Source organism: Tenrec ecaudatus, chromosome 1, assembly GCF_050624435.1.
Source record: "Tenrec ecaudatus isolate mTenEca1 chromosome 1, mTenEca1.hap1, whole genome shotgun sequence".
Lineage (NCBI taxonomy): Eukaryota > Metazoa > Chordata > Mammalia > Afrosoricida > Tenrecidae > Tenrec > Tenrec ecaudatus.
The window spans coordinates 294,510,632-294,528,042 of NC_134530.1; the positions used below are offsets into that span (position 1 = coordinate 294,510,632).

A 17,411-nucleotide genomic window follows, 5' to 3' on the forward strand; every position below is an offset into this window, starting at 1 on the left:
AGAAGAGGCACACTGTGGCCTGCTCCAGGGGCCCAGGGCCCAGGACCAGAGCAGCTGCTGAGCTGTGGCAAGCCCGTAGTCACAGCTTCAGTTCACAGTGCAGATGGCCCTCTGTGAGGTGCTGGCATCTCCTGCCCCGTCTGGGGTACCAGGGCATACACCCAAGGCTAGGAAGGGTGCTGCTGGGGCCAACCAGGCCCTCCGAGGCCCCAGAACACTGGGGGATAGCTCTCTGAGGCTGAGGCATGGCGTCACTCGGGGCGGGCTGTCAGCGCTGCCTCCTCTTCCGCATGGCCTCGCGCAGGGCAGCTGGCAGCCGCTCCTGGTTGTTGCAGATGTTGTAGTGGGCCAGGCCCAGAAGCTTGTCCAAGTCCTCTTGGCTATAGGTCACTTTCGAGTAGTGGTAGGGGGAGTCAGACGGAGACAGGTTCACCCGGCCGGCCTCCTGCTCCTCGGGTGTCCTAGGGACCCCTGTGCAGAGAGCACATCGTGGGCATGGAGGGGCAGGGTGCTGGGGTGGAGGGCGGGTCTGCTGGGTCGGGGAGGCTGGGACACCAGGAAGGGGGTGGCGGCAATCTGGCTCACCAGGGGCTGAGTGGTCCCGGAAGGAGTCGTTGACCAGGGGGATGTGCAGAATGACTGGGGCCTCAGGCCGGCCGGGATCAGAAAACTTGTGGCACTCCCGAGGCTGGTGCTCCTCATCAAGGCTGGGAGAAATGGGCGGGAACGGGATGCCCTGCTCTTGGCACATGCGGCCCACCAGCTGCAGCTGCTGCAGGGGCACAGAGGGCAGAAGAGGGCTAGCCTTGGGCTCCCTTGGTCCTGGACACTGACGTCACATAGGACTAAGCATCAGTCGGAGTGAACAGCCGTGCCACAGCCCCTCAGAGCTCCACCAAACGGACTGTAGCCATCGCTGAGGCCAGCCATCAGGGCACACACCTCTCACTAAATTAACACAGAAACTAAACGCTGGGGTGTCGACGGCCTGCAACCAGCCGGGGTGCAGGTGCAGCCAACCAGATTCACCATCACATCCTCTCCCATTGCGGAGAAAGCCCCCTGATGGAGCGTGAATGAAACCCCAATTCTTTTCACAGGGAGTGCTGGTGGTGAAGCAGTTATGTGCTGGGTGAGGTTCTGCAGGGTCAGCACTGGGAAACCACCCGCTGCTCCATGGAGAGAGGGCCGAGCACCACGTTCCTGAACTTGTGCCTCCACGTTGGTAGCCACAGACTCTCCCTTAACAGCCATGCTGCCTTCAAGTGAGCACATGGCTGGTCTGATCTCCCTACAGAGGCAGACATCCTCTGGCTCTCTCTTCCTGCTGTCGCCCAGCCCCCCTCTCAGCTTCCCCCAATGCAGCTGTTAGGCTTCCTCACTTGTGAGCTCAGCGTTACTGTCGATCCCACCCACCTTGTGGCGTATGTAACTACTGAATATGCATGTCTTAAGGCTACCTGTAACTACCCCAAGATAATACAGATGCTCTCTCTTCCCCCACTTCCACGTGGTCCATCAAGAGGAGCTGAGGTGAGCATGCTATCATAAAACGTGCCTGACTCCTTTATTGTACTCTCGCTCCCCTATCTCTCCTAGCCTCTATGACTTTACTAGACCTTTACTATTTTATCGCCATATAATTGTGCCTACTGACCCATTGGTTGTTAGAGGCTGATTTCCTGTGACAAACTGCTCCGTGGGCATTTTTACTCCCGTAAGCAGTTCGATCTCGGAAACACACCAAGGGGGACCCGGTGAGTCAGCATGGACTCCATGGTGGGGCTCCTGGTTTGGTTGTTTTGACATGGTGTGGTGGTTAGATATTATGTCCACTTGGACCTGCGTGAAAGTGCAGGGGTGGAGTCCCACCTGTCACTCAGGTGGAAGCCTGGTGATCCCTCCTTGGAAGGAAGGGGAGATGCTATGAGCCTCTTCCTCCTCGCTGGGATTCTGTCTCCAGGGATGGCCCCATGGGGCCACCAGCCTGGAGAGCCGCCGACTTGGCCGTGTTCACGCCAGCCTGGGCATTATCTGCCTGCAGCTACACAGAGGCTGAGGAAGGTTCTGACTAGCATGGTCTTGAATCACACTGGGCTGGGATGCCTTGCTGATCTAAAATGACTTCTTGATCTAAAGCTCTTTCTTTCTACACAGAGGAGTGTTGCTGCTTTTGTTTCTCTGGACAGCTCAGCCCATAGCATGTGGGTCCCTGTCTCATAGGGTTGGGAGGAAGCCAGCAAGGCACACACTGTGAAGCCGCCCTAGCATCCTCGGGTGCCACTCATCAGCTCCCCCACCTGAAAGGCGGCATTTAAGTGGTAGTCCAGCGACAGGATGAGGTCCACGTCCCGGGTGGGCTGCAGGAGGGGCGGGCAGCTGGTGTTGACAAAGTAGCCCACGTCCAGCAGGCACAGGCGGGGCTCCCCAGGGGTCAGCTGGTTAGGGAGTTCATCCAGTTTGGTGTCTGGAGAGGTGAGCGGGGTGGGAGGGCACCCTTGAGCACGGATGCTGAGGACACCACGCTTGCTCCCCTGGTCAGTGGCAGTCACTGGCTGCTCCTGGAAAAAGACTCCGCCCTCAGGCCCCACCCACCTGGCCCCAGCCCTGAAGCAACCTCCAGCCCCAGCTGAAGGAGAAGGCAGGAAACTCTACTCCCCACATCCTGTAGGGCCACACATGGAAGGCCTGGAGCCAAGGGGTGAGGTGAGGGGCCTGGAGCCAAGGCCCACAGCTCTGGGAAGACATCAGGGGGCTGGGCCCCGGTGGGAGAAGCTACCTTTCCAGGAGGAGAAGTGAGGGTGCTGGAAATAGTCTTTGTGGAACTGGAGATCACGCAGAAAGTTGTGGGTGGCCTGGGCAAGCGGGCGCCACATCAGGAGGCCAGAGAACAACTCCCCGATCCTCCCAGCCAGGCTGGGTGGCACTTCCATCTTCAGCACTGGGACCTGCTCCTTGTCTGCACAGCCAGGGAGTGGGGCGTGGGTGCTAGCCCAGTCTGAGGGCAGTGACCCCGGAGAGGGAAAGAGCTGAGACCAGTGCCCCCACCACCACACACACAGAGAGCTGGGAGTCACATGCCCACCCCCAGCACCAGCCCCGGAGCCTGGGCACCTACCCAAGCTGGTCAGGGTCTGAGCCTAGCGATCCCAGAACGGACTGGGCTCCAAGGACCAGTATAAACTGTCTTGGAGGCTGGCTGCATATAGGTTCGTCCAGATGTCTGGGAACGCAGACACAAGGGGACGAGAGCCCCCATTCCTGTCACAGCCTGACCCTTCCCTGCTGCCCGCCTCAGTGATGGGGGCTCCCCCAGAAACATCCTCCCCTCCCCCATTCTCTCTCCAAGACCCCCTCACCTTCCAGGAAGCAGATGCGGGACTCAGGCATCCTCTTCATCAGCCGCCCCATGAAGAACTTGGAGCCGTAGAGCTCAGAGGGGATGAAGGCACCTTACTTGGAGAAACCGAGCTCGTAGGGGGAGAAATAACACCACTCTGCGGTGGGAAGGGACCGCTGTTGGCCACCACCCTACTGCCCACCCGAACCCACGCAGGGCAGCCACAAAGGATGGGGCGACTCCCCTCGAGTCCAAGTGACTCTGGGGTCATGGGTGTCTTCATTCACTCGGGTCCCGGACCAGAGTGTAAGGAGAAGGGCATGAAAAACTGCCTCCCCACACCATCCCAACCACCCCTTCCCCGACCCCTGGCCGCCCGGGGCCTCAACCAGCTGCCTCGACCTGCCTCCAAATTCAAAGGTGGACAGGCCGTGCCCCTTAGTGTTGAGGGCATAGTACATGGGGAGAGGTTTCTGGCCGTGCCTCAGAGCCTGTCGCTGCTCCGAGAGCTTGTGGACATCAGGCTGTAGGGAGATACCTCCGTGTAAACCCATTGCTGCCTGGTCTCTGGAGATCTCCCCTCGCCCTGCTACCCAGCAGGGCTGCCTCCAGGTCCAGGCCCGTCCCCGTGGGCCGCCCTTCTGTACCCCATCATGTCGCATGGCCTCATTGATGAGGGCCCAGAGGTTGGTGAAGCAGGCCGGGTGTCCCAGGCGAGCGCGCTCCTCCAGCTCCTGGTAGTACCATTGCAGCTGGCTGGGAGCCAACACGCCCAGCTTGTTCTTGGTCACCTGCGTCTTCAGCAGTATGGTGCGCCCCCCAGGTCCTTCTGCGACCACTCTGGATCCTTGTAGAGGTTTTCTAAGGTCCTAGGCAAAGCCAGAGGTCGGGGGCAGACAGGTTCCTCTAAGAGTCCCCCGAGACCTCACACCCCTTCGGACCTTCTCTCCCAGAGCAGCAGCCCGCAGGTGCCTTCCAGCTCCATGGAGACAGCCGAAGCCCATGGGGCACCTTGGGCATATCGCACCTGCCACCTGCCTCCTCACAGACCATCCAATCTAGTCAGGGAGGCAAAGGGGGCACTGTAGAAGCCTTACCACAGGCACCCCTGCCTCTGCCCACTCACCCCCAGATCCCACACTCAGCCTGCTCACCAAGTGGAGCCCGAGGCCCCTGTGATGTAGAAGACGCAGTCCAAGAGGCCCAGCTCCCTGAGGCCGGTCAGCTGCCCATACAGGGAAGTCATTGCCCGGACCCCTCCACCAGTAGCCATGATTGCCACCACTGGGACCTGGAAGGGCAGAGTACAGCTGTGCTCACGGGAGGCCCTGCGGGGACTTCCAGTTGGTGGAGGGGAGGTCAGGGTGCGCCGGGCAGTAAAAACCACAGGAGGAGAACACAGCAAGTCAAGTGGCCACTCAGTCCCCTGCCCCTGGCCCCACCACCAAGTTAGCGTAGGTCAGAGTCTGGTGGGGACCCATGGAGCGGGTCTGAGTCAGAGCAGCTGAGGAGAGTCATGTCAGGATAACCTCCTTCAGCAGGGTGGGTCCTTTCGGGTTTTGAAAACTCCAGGGAGCGTACAGGCCACAGGCCTTATCTCCCCATCCCCAGCCTGGGGAGTACGGCGGTCACTTATTAAAAGACGCAGGCTCACCTCAAAACCCCAAAATCAGCGTCCCTCTCCCCTTGCAAGGAGCTCATTTCCTTAGGAGCCAGCCCAACCAGCAGAGAGGCCTGGCCAGATGTCCACCGAGTTGTCTGAGAGGCCCAGTCTTAAAATCAGCTCCAGGCCAAGGGCCAACGCCCAGAGAAGGGTAGCTACCCCTGGTGGGGCCCATGGTTCTGACACTGCTCAGCTGCACCGGGCCCAAGGTAACATCAAGAAAGCTCCGGGAAGTACAAGGGGGGTAGGTGGGCAGACGAGAGGCAAACACAAGTCCGCCTTACAACCAACCCTGGTCGGGCAATGGAAGTGTGGAGGCCCACTCAGCTCAACACTCGGCCTGAGACCCCCACACTCCTGCCCAGCCTGACAGACCTCGTCCTCCTGCAGGTCTCCCTCCAGCTGCAGGGCCTGCTGCAGGGCCTTGGCCACCACCTGCTTCCTCCTGCTCAGGAAGGCCTGCTCCACAGCACACAGCTCGAAGCCCAGGCGCACGGCCAGCTCCCCTGGTCTGGGGGTGGGGTGGGGGGATGGAAGGACAGTGAGGCAGTGCTCATCCTCGTCAGAAAAGAGAACACTGGGCCCATCTCCCTGCAAGATCCACGTCCATCTCTTCTCTCCCTTCAGCCTGCGTGCTGAAGCTTGGAGAGTGAGGTGGGGATGAGGGCCCAGAGCCACACCAACTCGCCTGGCATGACAGCAAGGCCAGCTGGCAGATGAGGGTGTCCCTGTGGCCAAAGGTGGCCCTGAGTCTCAGCTTCTCCCTCCCCTGCAACGCTGGACCAGGGCTACACTGGGAAGGGGGCACGGGGGCTGAGAAGGAACAAAGGTCTTTAAGTTGGGGCTGCTTATGCTCCTAGACACTGAGGGCCAGCAAAAGTTCTTGAAGGCCCAGCCACGTTGCTTCTACCCAAAAGGTTGCTTCCTTCTGGTCTTTGTGCTCCTCAAACCAGGCGTGTTACTCTCCTCAGCCCCCACCTCTCACCCACCCAGTGAGGCCACACGCAGACTACAAGGCTGAGGAAGGACCCTCTCTGCTCTGAGCACCTTCCCAAGACTGGGAGCTCCCTGCTGCAGCCACCCGCTTGCTTCCGGTCCTCCAGGCCACCCAGCTGCACGTAGCGCCCTCCCTCCCCCGGCTGCTCTCCCCCAGCCCAGCCTCTCACCTGTCTTCTTTTCTCAGCTCCACCTTCATCAGAGGCTCCTGCAAACCAGCAAAACACCACTCAGAAAGGCTGGCACCTCCACCCCAACTTCGGCCCTGGTATGCCCCAGTAATCTCCACAGGGATGCACCCCCACAGCCCAGCCCAGGGGCTTGGCCCAAAAGAAAAGGGAGAGAAGGAGTCGCCCCCTGCCCCCACCCCCGCACTGGCCGGAGGCCCTGTCCCACACCCACATCAAGGTCTCTTCCTCTGAGTGAAGAGTACCTGGGATGTAGGGAAGACCAGCCTCACGAGCTGGTCTGATGGCAGGGCCCTGAGTGGCACCTTCAGTTGCTCCTGGGGGGCATTCTGCAAGGGGACAAAAACTGTACACTTACCCGAGTCTCAGAGCAGGGGTACCACCCGGCCCTGTGGGCCTGAATTCCAGGGGGTCAGTGGGGGGGCACCCTACCTGCAGGTGGATACTCAGCTCCTGCTCCCAGCAGGTGGGGAAGTGGAAACGGAAGGAGTCGCTGCCTACGGTGGCCTCGTGAGATCCCTCGTAGGACCCGGGGACCACAAGCTGAATTTTCCCTTTGACTCTGGAGAAAGTAACCGAGGTAGGGGTGGGAGGGGGTTCCCTACCCGTGAGGTGTCTCCCGCCCCTGTGGCTGGCAGAGGCTGGGAGGAGTTACCCCCAGCCCAGCCCCCTCGGAGCAGGGTCATGGGAAAAGACCAGGTCTTGGTAAGCCCGGGCAGTTTCACCCCCAGCCCCTAGCCTTCGGAGGCTAAAGGTGGCTGGCAGCTTCTTCCAGGATGGGCAGCTGAGGAAGGGGGAAGACATAGGCTGAGGGCCAGGGCTGTCCTGGTGACCTGGGAGACTCACCCTTCTGGTCCCCGGCCTCCTCCAGCCGCACATGCAAGCGGGAAAGCTCACGGGCCTGTGTTGGGAAGAGAAGATTCATATGCCGCCCCTCCCACGCAAGGATACCTCACCACTACCCATTCCCCTGCAGCCCGCGTTCCTGCTCCTCAGTCCCATGTCCTCTGGAAATCATAGCCCCTCCCACTTTGCTCTTTCCTGGTCCAGACAGACTTGCAGCCAGGAGGGCAGGTGAGCAGATGGCCTGAGGGAGGGTGTGTCACTCACCACTACAATCCCAAAGCACTACTATGATCCCAAATCACTACTGTGATCCCAAGTCACTACTATGATCCCAAAGCACTACTATGATCACAAAGCACTACTATGATCACAAAGCACTACTATGATCACAAAGCACTACTATGATCACAAAGCACTACTATGATCATAAAGCACTACTATGATCACAAATCTCTACTATGATACCAAAGCACTACTATGATCACAAAGCACTACTATGATCCCAAATCACTACTATGATCCCAAATCACTACTATGATCACACAGCACAATTATGATCCCGAATCACTACTATGATCCCGAATTAGTACCATGATCCTAAGTCATCATTACCATCCCAAGTCACCACTATGATCCCGAATCACTACTATGATCCTGAATCAATCACTACAATGATCTGACTCACCACTAGGACACCGTTGCTGGTGAGCTGCTCTGCACAGTCTGTCCTGGGAAAAGTCATGAGCGGGGGTCAGGTTCTTGCCCCCAAGGAAGCCTAGGCAGTCCTTCCAACCACAGAGGGTCCCCGGGGAAGGACACCAGCCCTGAGCACACGAGGCTCTCTCCTTCCAGAAGGGACAGATTTGACCCAGAGCCCCTCTCCCTACCTCGCAACCCCCAACTCCCCTGACCCTCGCAACCTCCAACTCACACACTCCGCAGGCGGAATTCAACGTCAAACCGCTCCCCACCCTGAAAAAGCAAGTCATAAAGGTAAGACGTGTGCATGTATGTGGGCATGCATGTGAGTGGTTGTGTGCACATGTGAGTGTGTGTGCATGTGTATCCACATGGCTGTGCATGTGTTAGTGTGACAGTGGTTGAGTGCGTGTGCTTGCGTGTGAGTGTACCTGTGTATGTGTGTGAGGCTGCGTGTGGGTTGGAATGTGAGTGTGTGTGTCAGTGTGGGTATGTGCAGATTCCAACCCAGATGCCAGCCAGGGGTGCCAATGCGGGGAGGGCTGCTGTCCATAATGTGGCCCCGAGGAGGGGGCCGCTCCTCGGGAAGCAGGTCCTGGTTGACAAGGGCCTCGGGCACCAGGGAAACCTGACCTCATGGTCTGTAAACAAGTTCTTTGAAGAGGGGCATTTAAGCAGCATCCCGTTGGTGGTACCGAGGGTGGCCGCCCATGTGGAGTCTTGCCTGCAGGCTCAGCAAGAAGCTCTGGCGCCGGAACTCCCCAGGCAGCAGAGTGCCCACGTCAAACAGCACTGACAGCACGGGGTCGTTGCTGGTCAGCAGGTCCTGGTCAAAGACTTTCAGCTCCATCCTGTTCTGGAAGGGGAGCAGCGGGACAGGGCCATGGGGTGGGGGGTGGGGTGGGGGTGGCACTGGGGGTACGCAAGGCTGGGCTGAGGCAGGCCCACCTTGATCTGGCTGTGCACCCGGAAGTGGAAGCTCTGGTTCCAGACAGGGTTTCTGTAGTTGTTGACAGTGCGCGTCTGGAGCCAGTGGTTGCAGGGCGTGGGCAGCCACAGGGTCACATAGAAGTCAGGGTGGGTCACTTGGAGGAGAAGAAATGAGGGCCAATTCTCCCCCAAGCCACGCAGAGTTCACCACCAGAGGGATCCCTGGGGACGCACCAAGCCCCACCCTCCATCACCAGCCCTTGCCCGTCACTCTTTGCAGGCCCTCCTCCCAGGACCTCGCAGGCCCAGTCCTCCTGCCACCTCCCACCGTCCCTGCCCTGCTCCAATTGCAACCTCAGTTCCCTTCTCCTCTCTCGGTCAACTCACCCACATCCCTGGCAGGCAGGCTGTGGGCCTGCAGCACATGAATGGTGTGCAGGCAAGTCCCGGGAAACTTGGCCTGCAGAGCAGCGGGGAGGGGACAAGCTTGCTGTGGGATGACATGACCAAAGGCCGCAGGCGATGGAAGGGAGGTTGGGGCACCTGTGAGGGCTCACCTTGCACCAACAGGGCCAAGGCCACCCAGAACCCCGAGTCTAGAAGAGACAGGGCACGTCCATAGGAACTTACACAATGCCCATGACAGGTCTGTCCCAAGGGCTATCCATACATTAACTCAGCCGACTACTACGCTGCCTCACGAGGAGGCGGAGGCATGGAGAGGTGACCCAGCAACTGGCCGGAGACCCAGAGGCAGGATCGCTGTGCTCTCCGCTTCCCTCTCCTGGAACCAGCAGGCTCCCATCTTGCCACCTGTCTGCCCCAGCCCATGCCCTCGCTTACAAAGCTCTGGGTGGGCATACAGAAGGGCATGGAGGGAGCGGCCTGCTAGGACTAAGCTCCTGCTTGCTCACTCGCTCCTGCCTGTGCATCCCACCCCGGGTCAGGGGGCAGTTCTGGAAGCCACCTCTGTGCTGGGGCAGGTGGGAGGTTACCAGGCCAGGAAGCCCATGGGCGCCAAGCCCTGCGCCCTCCAGGTTCTCCTAGGGCAGAGAAACAAAGGACCCCAGGACTCCATCCCAAACCACCCCGGGCTCTGGGCTGAAGCCCTGCCAGGTGCGCTGGGGCCAGGGAGCGTGTGTCAGCACACCCTTTCACTGGCCTCCCAGCTTCAGTTGGAAGTCCCAGCTGCATGCGCCCAGGGGTTCCTGGCAGAGGAAGAACCCGGGAAAGTCACCCATCTCATCAGTCTCAGGTCCCGACAGCCCAGGCAACTGACTCAGAGGGAGCAGGGGAGCAGCCAGGAGTCTCTCCCTGCCTAGAAGCTCTGTGGATCCCCAGCCCAGCCATGTCCCTACCCAAAGCTGGCAAACACGCCCCCTACACCTGAAGACCACCGCGGCCACAGCCCTCCAGAGAAAGCATTAGCCAGGACTCAGGTGGGGAGCAAGAGTCAGAGTGGGCTCCAGTGCCACGCCAGTCTTAACAGAGCCATGAGGCTGGGGGTCCCAGGCAGGGCGAGCAAAGGCAGCAGTAGCCACTGGGCCGAGGACTGTGGGGTTTTAAGCCAAAATCCAAGTATGTCCCAACTGGCCTCCCTAGCCCCTCCCACCTGCATCTTCCGCTCCGCCCAAGCCCCACACCCTGCCCAAGAAATGAGGCACCTCAGCCTATACTGGGGCTACTGACACCCTCCCATGGGCTCAAGGTCCCCCACCCCTGCTGGGTTCCTGGAAAACCCACTGCCCCCAGCAGACACCACTTGGGCCTGCCCAGCCGGGTCCTGCTTCCAGGACAGCTCACCAACCACCCGTGTGAGCAGGACAGGAAGGCATGGCTTGGAGGGGTCACAGGTCTGGGCAGCCCCCAGAGGTAGGGCAAGGGCAGAGTCCCCACCAACAAGGCTTGTAGAAACATCCAGGTACCAGTAGGACAGGAATGCCCAGTCTCCACTGAAGCAGACCCGGAGGAGGGGTGTATCCGGAGCCTATCATCACAGCAGGGGAGTGGCTGTTACTAAAAATAGCTCTTCAAAGCCAGGGCCTGGGCCACCTGGGTCCCCAGAGATGGCCAGGACTTGAGCTCCAGGTGGGCACCCAGGGGAAGGGGGCTCATCTCCCCTTTTGTGGGGGCAGCATGAGAAAGCCAGTTCCTTCTGCAGAGGAGCAGCCCAGGGGTGGGGGTGGGGCAGGTTCTGTCCCCTGGTCCCTGTGCTGGTTAGGAGACACAGGCTCGTCCCCAGGCCAACAACCCCATCGCAAAGTAAACCAGAGTCCCAGTCAATGAGCCCTGGCAGAGAGTTAAAACAGGGTTGGCCTGCCGGCCAGATCGGAGTACAAGCTGTGGTCCCTGGACAGACAGGTAGCTAGCTCCTCTCTCTGACGTTTCCATCTGAACCCTCCCCGCCCTCCTGGAGACATAGAAAGCCACAAGGAGCAGGTACCACATGGAGCCTCCCCGGCTTTATTGAGCATGTCCTTCGAGCGAGCGAGCGGGCCCTTACAGAAACCCTCTCCACTCCCCAGGGCAGCCAGAAAGGTAGGGACCATCATTATATCCACTTCACAGCTTTACAGAGGAGGGAGGACGCCGCAGCTGGCCTCCACCCACGGGGCTGCTTCACCTGCGTGGCAGCTTTCTGGGAACCCTGACCTAGACACCTGCCTGGCACTTCCTGGTCCTCCTCCTATCACCCACAATAGTCTCCAGGGTCGGTCCCAACCCAAACGGGGTTCTGGGTCAGACAGATTGCAGGGTGTCTCTGTGGGGGCCCATCTGGGGGGGAGCCAGAGTGCCCCCTGAGCTGTGGGGGGGCACGTTCCCTGGGGGCTCCACTAGTCCAGGCCTGAGGCCTTGGTGAGGGTGTCGAGCAGTTGGAAGTAACTATACTTGAGGTCATACTCCATGTCGTACCAGAAGTTCACTGTGGGGAGAGCAAGCACAGGAGTGGGTGGCCCAGCTCTGACCCAGAGCCTCCCCAGCCCACCCGCTGGCCGAGGCCAGCAGCTCCTCACCAGCAATGCAGCCCTGGGACTGCTGCACGTGGTGGACCCACAAGGCCGGCAGGTAGAGCATCTCGCCAGCCTGCATGGTGCAGCGGAGGGCCTGGGCCCCACGGTACTGTGGGTACCGGGACAGATCTGGTGTCAGGGGATCCAGTGGAAGCCAGGGCACCTGGGGACGGAGCAGGACCGGGGAACTCGGCCTTTGGCCTTGCCAACGGTAATGGCCAAAGGTCCCCCTCCATCCGCCCTGGGAAGCCAGCCCCAGAAGGCGGGACCTTACGGAGGAAGGGGCCACCTTCCCAAGACCTTTGGGGCCCGCTTGCTCCTCGGAGATGGATGAGCTCGCCCCTCCCTGAGGCCCAGGGCCAAGATGGACACCTTCTCCATGGCCTCTTCATCCACCACCTCAAAGGTGCCCGCCTCAGTGAGTCGGTAGGTTGTTGGGGTGTACAGCTCTGATGCCAGAGAAAAAGGGGGAGCTCAGCAAAGAGTGCTCCCAGCCCCTCACACCTCCTCCCAGCCTCTCCTGTTGGCTGCCTGGCCCCAGGGACACAGGCAGGGAATCCTCGCTACCCTTCCTCTGGTTTGGGGCCCATGCGTAAGGCAGGCCCCAGCCCTACCATAGGGGATGAAGGGTCGGTCGCTGGGCGGGTGTAACAGGAAATGTTTCTCTCCAGAGAGGACACAGTAGAGGTTTTCGTAGTGGTCCTTGTGCACTGCCAACACAAAGAAGGTCCTGGGCAGATTTGGCGGAGCAGGGCACATGAGAGGCAGAACCTGCCCACCCAGAGCCTTGCGCCTCAAGACAGCCAGGGGTGTAAAAACGAGAAAGTCCTGCGAATAAAGATTTCAACCTTCCATCCAAAGTGTCCCCTGATGTCTCCTTTACGCCCAGTACTAGTTCAACTTAGCCAGTAAAGGATCTCCATCCCTCTGCCGTGAGCATGGTGCTCTTTTAAACTCCATCCGGGCTCAGACTGAAAACAGCCTCTTCAAAGAACAGCCAGGATCCTGGAGGACAATGAATTTATAAGGGGGGAGGGGGAATCCCATTATTTTCTACACAGTTTCTGAAGCCCCCTCATTTCCCTCAGAGAGAAGAACTCGGGAAGGGAGGGTGAGAACGTTTGGACCAACTAGAGGGACTGAATCAATGTCACTGAGCTGTCAGCGTAGAAGCTTGGTGTGTGCTTTTGCTCTGTGTATTCTCAACGACATAGTCAAACCAGACTCCAGGAGATGCCCAGTGGGGGCTGGGGTGGAGGGCATTCCAGATCCCAGCCACCAGGGACTTGGCACACACCACACGCCCCATGCGGGTCATCTCTCCAAAGAGGTAAATATCTACGCATAGGGTTCTCCCAAGTTCACCTCCGGGGCCAACGTGCCCTCTGAGAGATGTCTAGTGCGCCCCCACACCAAAGTCATCCCACCCACCACGCTGCCACGCCGCTCCTCCTCTGTTCGCAGAATGGTAGACCGACCCTCCAGGCCAGCCTCCCACCCTTGGCCCCATCCTGGCTCCTCCCTGTCCCTGCATCCCAGAGACACCTACAGGACATCACTGCGGCCGCCTCCCCCAGCCAGAAGTTCACCTCCTCTGGCATCTTCCCTGCAGGACAGAGGAGGAGAGTTAGGAGTGGTTGTCCCCTGCAGGTTGGGTCTGGGATAACACCCAACAGGATGTGGGCAGGGGTGCTGCGTGCGAGCGAGGGGCATCCCAGGGAAAAATGGCGAAGAGGCCATGGTTTGGAGGGCTTAGGGAGTGGGCCCAGCCCCCCACAGGCAAAAGTTAGAGCACTAATCCTTTGCAGTCGGTCAACAGTCAAGGCTTCCAGGGCGGCAGGGCCTGACCCTGGCCATGGGGTGGTGGGTGTGGGCCAAGACAATCAATGTCACCGAGCTGTCATTGTAGAAGCTTGGTGTGTGCTTCTGCTGTGTATTCTCAACGACTGCCCTCTGCCCCAGTCGCCCCCTCTCACCCAGAGCCTCGGAGGCCCAGGGCATGTGGGGCTACAAGTCGGGCAGCAGCTGGGGCAGCCCAGTAAGCAGGTTAGAGCACTGCTTCTGCACGTAGAGCACACCAGGGTGCCGGGCCCTGCCCTCCAGGACGTCCAACACACCTCACAGGGGCAGCAGGCGCTCGGCTGGCATCACGAAGTGGTCTCCGCGCACGGAATCAGCATAGCCATCTGGAGTCACCGCTACGCTCACCTCCGTGGCGCCCACCGTGGCCCTAGGGGAAGGGACTCTAAGTGCAGGCCCACATGCCACAAGACAGCTTGCCCATCACCCTAGCCCAGCCCAGGGCTGCACCCACCTCAGATAGGGGAGCGACCACTTCTGCAGGGCATTGCGCACGATGCAGGGCCTGCTGGGGCAGACCCAGTCCTGGTAGAAGTTCAGTGGCATCGGGGCCTCATCCAGGTAGGGCACGGTTGGAGGCACGCCAAGCTCTTAAGTGGGGTGGGAGGTAGATGTTGACATAAACAGCACACAGCCACTTACGGATGAGATGCCCTCTCTGGGCAGGCCACAGGGTATCACTGGGCAGTGCTCACTGGGGAGGGACCAAGAGACTCTGGACCACCAGAAATAGAAGGGGATTTTCAAGGAGTAGGCTGCCGCACACCTACTCCAGGAGGGGCCACACAGCCCAAGAGCACGTGAGCAACATACTCTGGTGTCAACTTGTGGAGGGGTGGAGTCTAAGCTGTCATTCAGGTTGCAGCTTGATGACCTCATTTGTAGGTGCCTTCGGAAATCAATAGCTCACTTCCTGTGAGACATTCCTGCTGACAAGACACACAGAGCTACACTAGAGCCCTGGAGCCGCAGGGCTCACTTGGAGACCCCTGCTAGCGCTGGGATGCCTCCACCACCACTGGGTCCACAAGGCTTTCCACCCACTGGCCTGTGATCTTCCTGCATCAGCATCATTGCTTGTGTTTCGTGAGTAGGAAGAGGGATTTATAGACTGGTATCGGACATGTGGGCTAATATCAGACTTAAGGACTTGATCTGGACTGGGCTGGGATGTTTTCTTAATGTGCAATTTTTCTTTGATATAAAGTTCTCTTTTAAAACACATATAAGTGTCTATGAATTTGTTTTTCTGGTCAACTGGGGCTAACACAGCGGGACTCCTGCTTGGCCCAAACCCCAGTCCTCCCTGGGGCCAGACCCTTGGTTAGCTTCCCTAGCTGCGGTGGCGGACCTCTAGCGAAGTATAGAAAAGCAGCCTCAGGCACCACGCAGGGAGCTCCCCGTGGCTGGGGGCAGCAAGATGAAGGAAGAATGCCTTCCAACTGCGAATATTCACTGAATATTTTGGAATGTGCTCAGCACTTGGCTTGGCCAGTGTGAATGGGTCCTTTCAAGATGCTGACAGCCTCATCGGGGAGACATGCCTATAACCTGAACGCCCTGGGTCTTCCATGATGGTACCGTGCTGTGTGCTGCCTGGGTGGCTTTCTCTTGCTGCCCTTCATCTACTCCCTGTTGTGCTCCTGGCTGGCTCCTCGTCTCACCAAGTCTACCTACAAACACTCCCAACCTCCCTCGCCCTCACCTTCTCCCTCTCCCATGCCACCTCCTTTGGGGCCCCTCCACTCACAAGTCACCCCAAGAGCCTTCCTTCCCCCAGCTGGCTTTCCTTCTTCTTTAGGAACTTGTGAACCACACCACCCACCGCCCACCCCCTCCCGGCCCCAGCCCACAACCATTTCTAGTAAACAAACAACAGTTGCCCTCGAGTCGATTCTGGTTCCTGGTGACCCGGGATGTCAGAGTGGACCTTTGCTCCACAGTTTGTGGCCCTGACTTTTCTGAAAAGGATTGCATTTCGTTGGGGGTCCTTTAGGAGTAGGCAAAGTGCACCGACCTTCCCATTAGTAAGACAAATGCTTAACCATGGACACCACCCCGGGGCTCTGAAACACTCCTCATTCCCTTCCCACGTGCATGTCCACTTGACCACCTGCACCGTCAAGCACACTATCTACGGGCCCTGGTGGTGGCACGGTGCTTAAGCACGTGGCTGCTAACCAGGAGGGTATGATCTCAGTCCACCAGGTGCCCCTCGGGAGAGAGACGTGGTGGCCAATCTGTTTCCTCAGACACAATATGGGGCAGTTCTACGACTCCAGTGACAGGTTTTCAAACAGGTTAATATACTATCTACTCAATTGATTTCCACTGGATAGCTGTCTCTGTCCCCGGGTAGAATGTGATCTCCATGAGGGTGGGGGTGTGGGTTACACCTTCCCAGGATGGAGCACAGTGCCCAGCACGCCCATGATCCCCAGTACACACTGGCTTAATGACTGGATGAAAGGCTTACAATATCTCCTGCCACAGAGAACTAACTGGTTCCCCTGGCTTAACTCCCCTCCTTCCAAAAGCATTTATCACCCAGCTCCAGACATCTTCTTGAAAGGCAGCCTCATGTTGTCACTCTGAGCAAACCTCCTTTGATGACTTACCACTTGGAGAATAAAGTCTGCCTGGCCTTGGTAACGGGGCCCAACCCATTCTTCTCCTCTGATTAGCCTCTGCCTGGAGCCGGCCCCTTACCACACACCCTCCCTGCTCCCTGGCCCTGCAGCTCCCTCCATTCTTTCCCTTGGGTAGAGAGGAAGGTACCCCCTGTGCTTCAAGGCCACTGCCCTCCCCCTGAACCACAAGGTCGCGCACCTCCGGTGAAGTCATCCGATTAGTCTCACGGTCAGTGGGAAAGTGGGGATGTCTTTAGCTAGATCAGAAATTGGATCTGAATAGGAAGGTCCCAGGGGACCTGGGAAGGTGGAAAGGGAAGAGCTGATTGGTACTTGAAAGTCACTGGCAAAGAGGTAAGAAGGATCCTACCTAGTAGATACAGGAACGCGGAGAGGTGACACGTGGCCAAGCTGTGCCAGCCCACTGTAACAGGCACCGCGGAAGATGACTCAGTAAACCCCTGAGATTCTCACAGAAATTCTTAACAGAGGTGCTAACTGCTATTTTTAGCCCCTTTATGTTTTCTACTCTTCTTCCATTTTGATTTTCTTGCATTTGAATAGATTTCTTTTGGGGTACGGTCACTCTTCTATCCCAGGGCTTTGAAATGAGAGAATTTCAAAGGAGATCGAGACAATTCCTTTGACCCCATAATTCCTCTGCTAGGAATTTAACCAACCAAAAACACATGGGCAAAACGCTTCCCTCTCCCGAGCGCACCAACCTCTCTCTGACTCAGGGTGTTTGCCTTCCGTGAACTGCCCCCGCATGTGTCTGCACACTCCCTCCATCCCCGCCCTTGAGTCTGTGCCCAAGAGCCACCTCCTCATTGAGGCCTGCTCTACTCACCCTATTGAACCTCCATCCCGGAGCCCCTCATTCCACTTAACTGATTTCCCCACATTTATCTTCTAACCTACTGTCTCTTCATTTGGCCAACTGTAAGGAACCCCGGTAGCTGCTAACAGCAAGGTCAGTGGTTCAAACCCATCGGCCACTCCTCAGGAGAAAATAGACGCTGTCTGCTCACTTAAAGAATTTCACCCTCACTAACCCACCCAAGGGGAGAGGGTATTGTTTTTATCTCCACAGGGAAAGAGGGACCAGACTTCAACCCAATGCTCCAAGATGTGAATGCAGCATGCCAGCATGCAGTAGGGAACCAGTGGAGAGGTTTGAGGGGCCGGTCCCAATAACAACTACTAAATGGACACCTGCCCCTCCCCCCAGAAGAATTTATTTCAAAG

General features: G+C 58.5%; 1 pseudogene; it reads right to left on the minus strand.

Annotated features, from left to right (window-relative positions):
* Positions 1-268: 268 nt before the first annotated feature.
* Positions 269-15,965, minus strand: LOC142440864 (cytosolic phospholipase A2 beta-like; annotated as a pseudogene).
* Between the last annotated feature and the right edge of the window lie 1,446 nt (positions 15,966-17,411).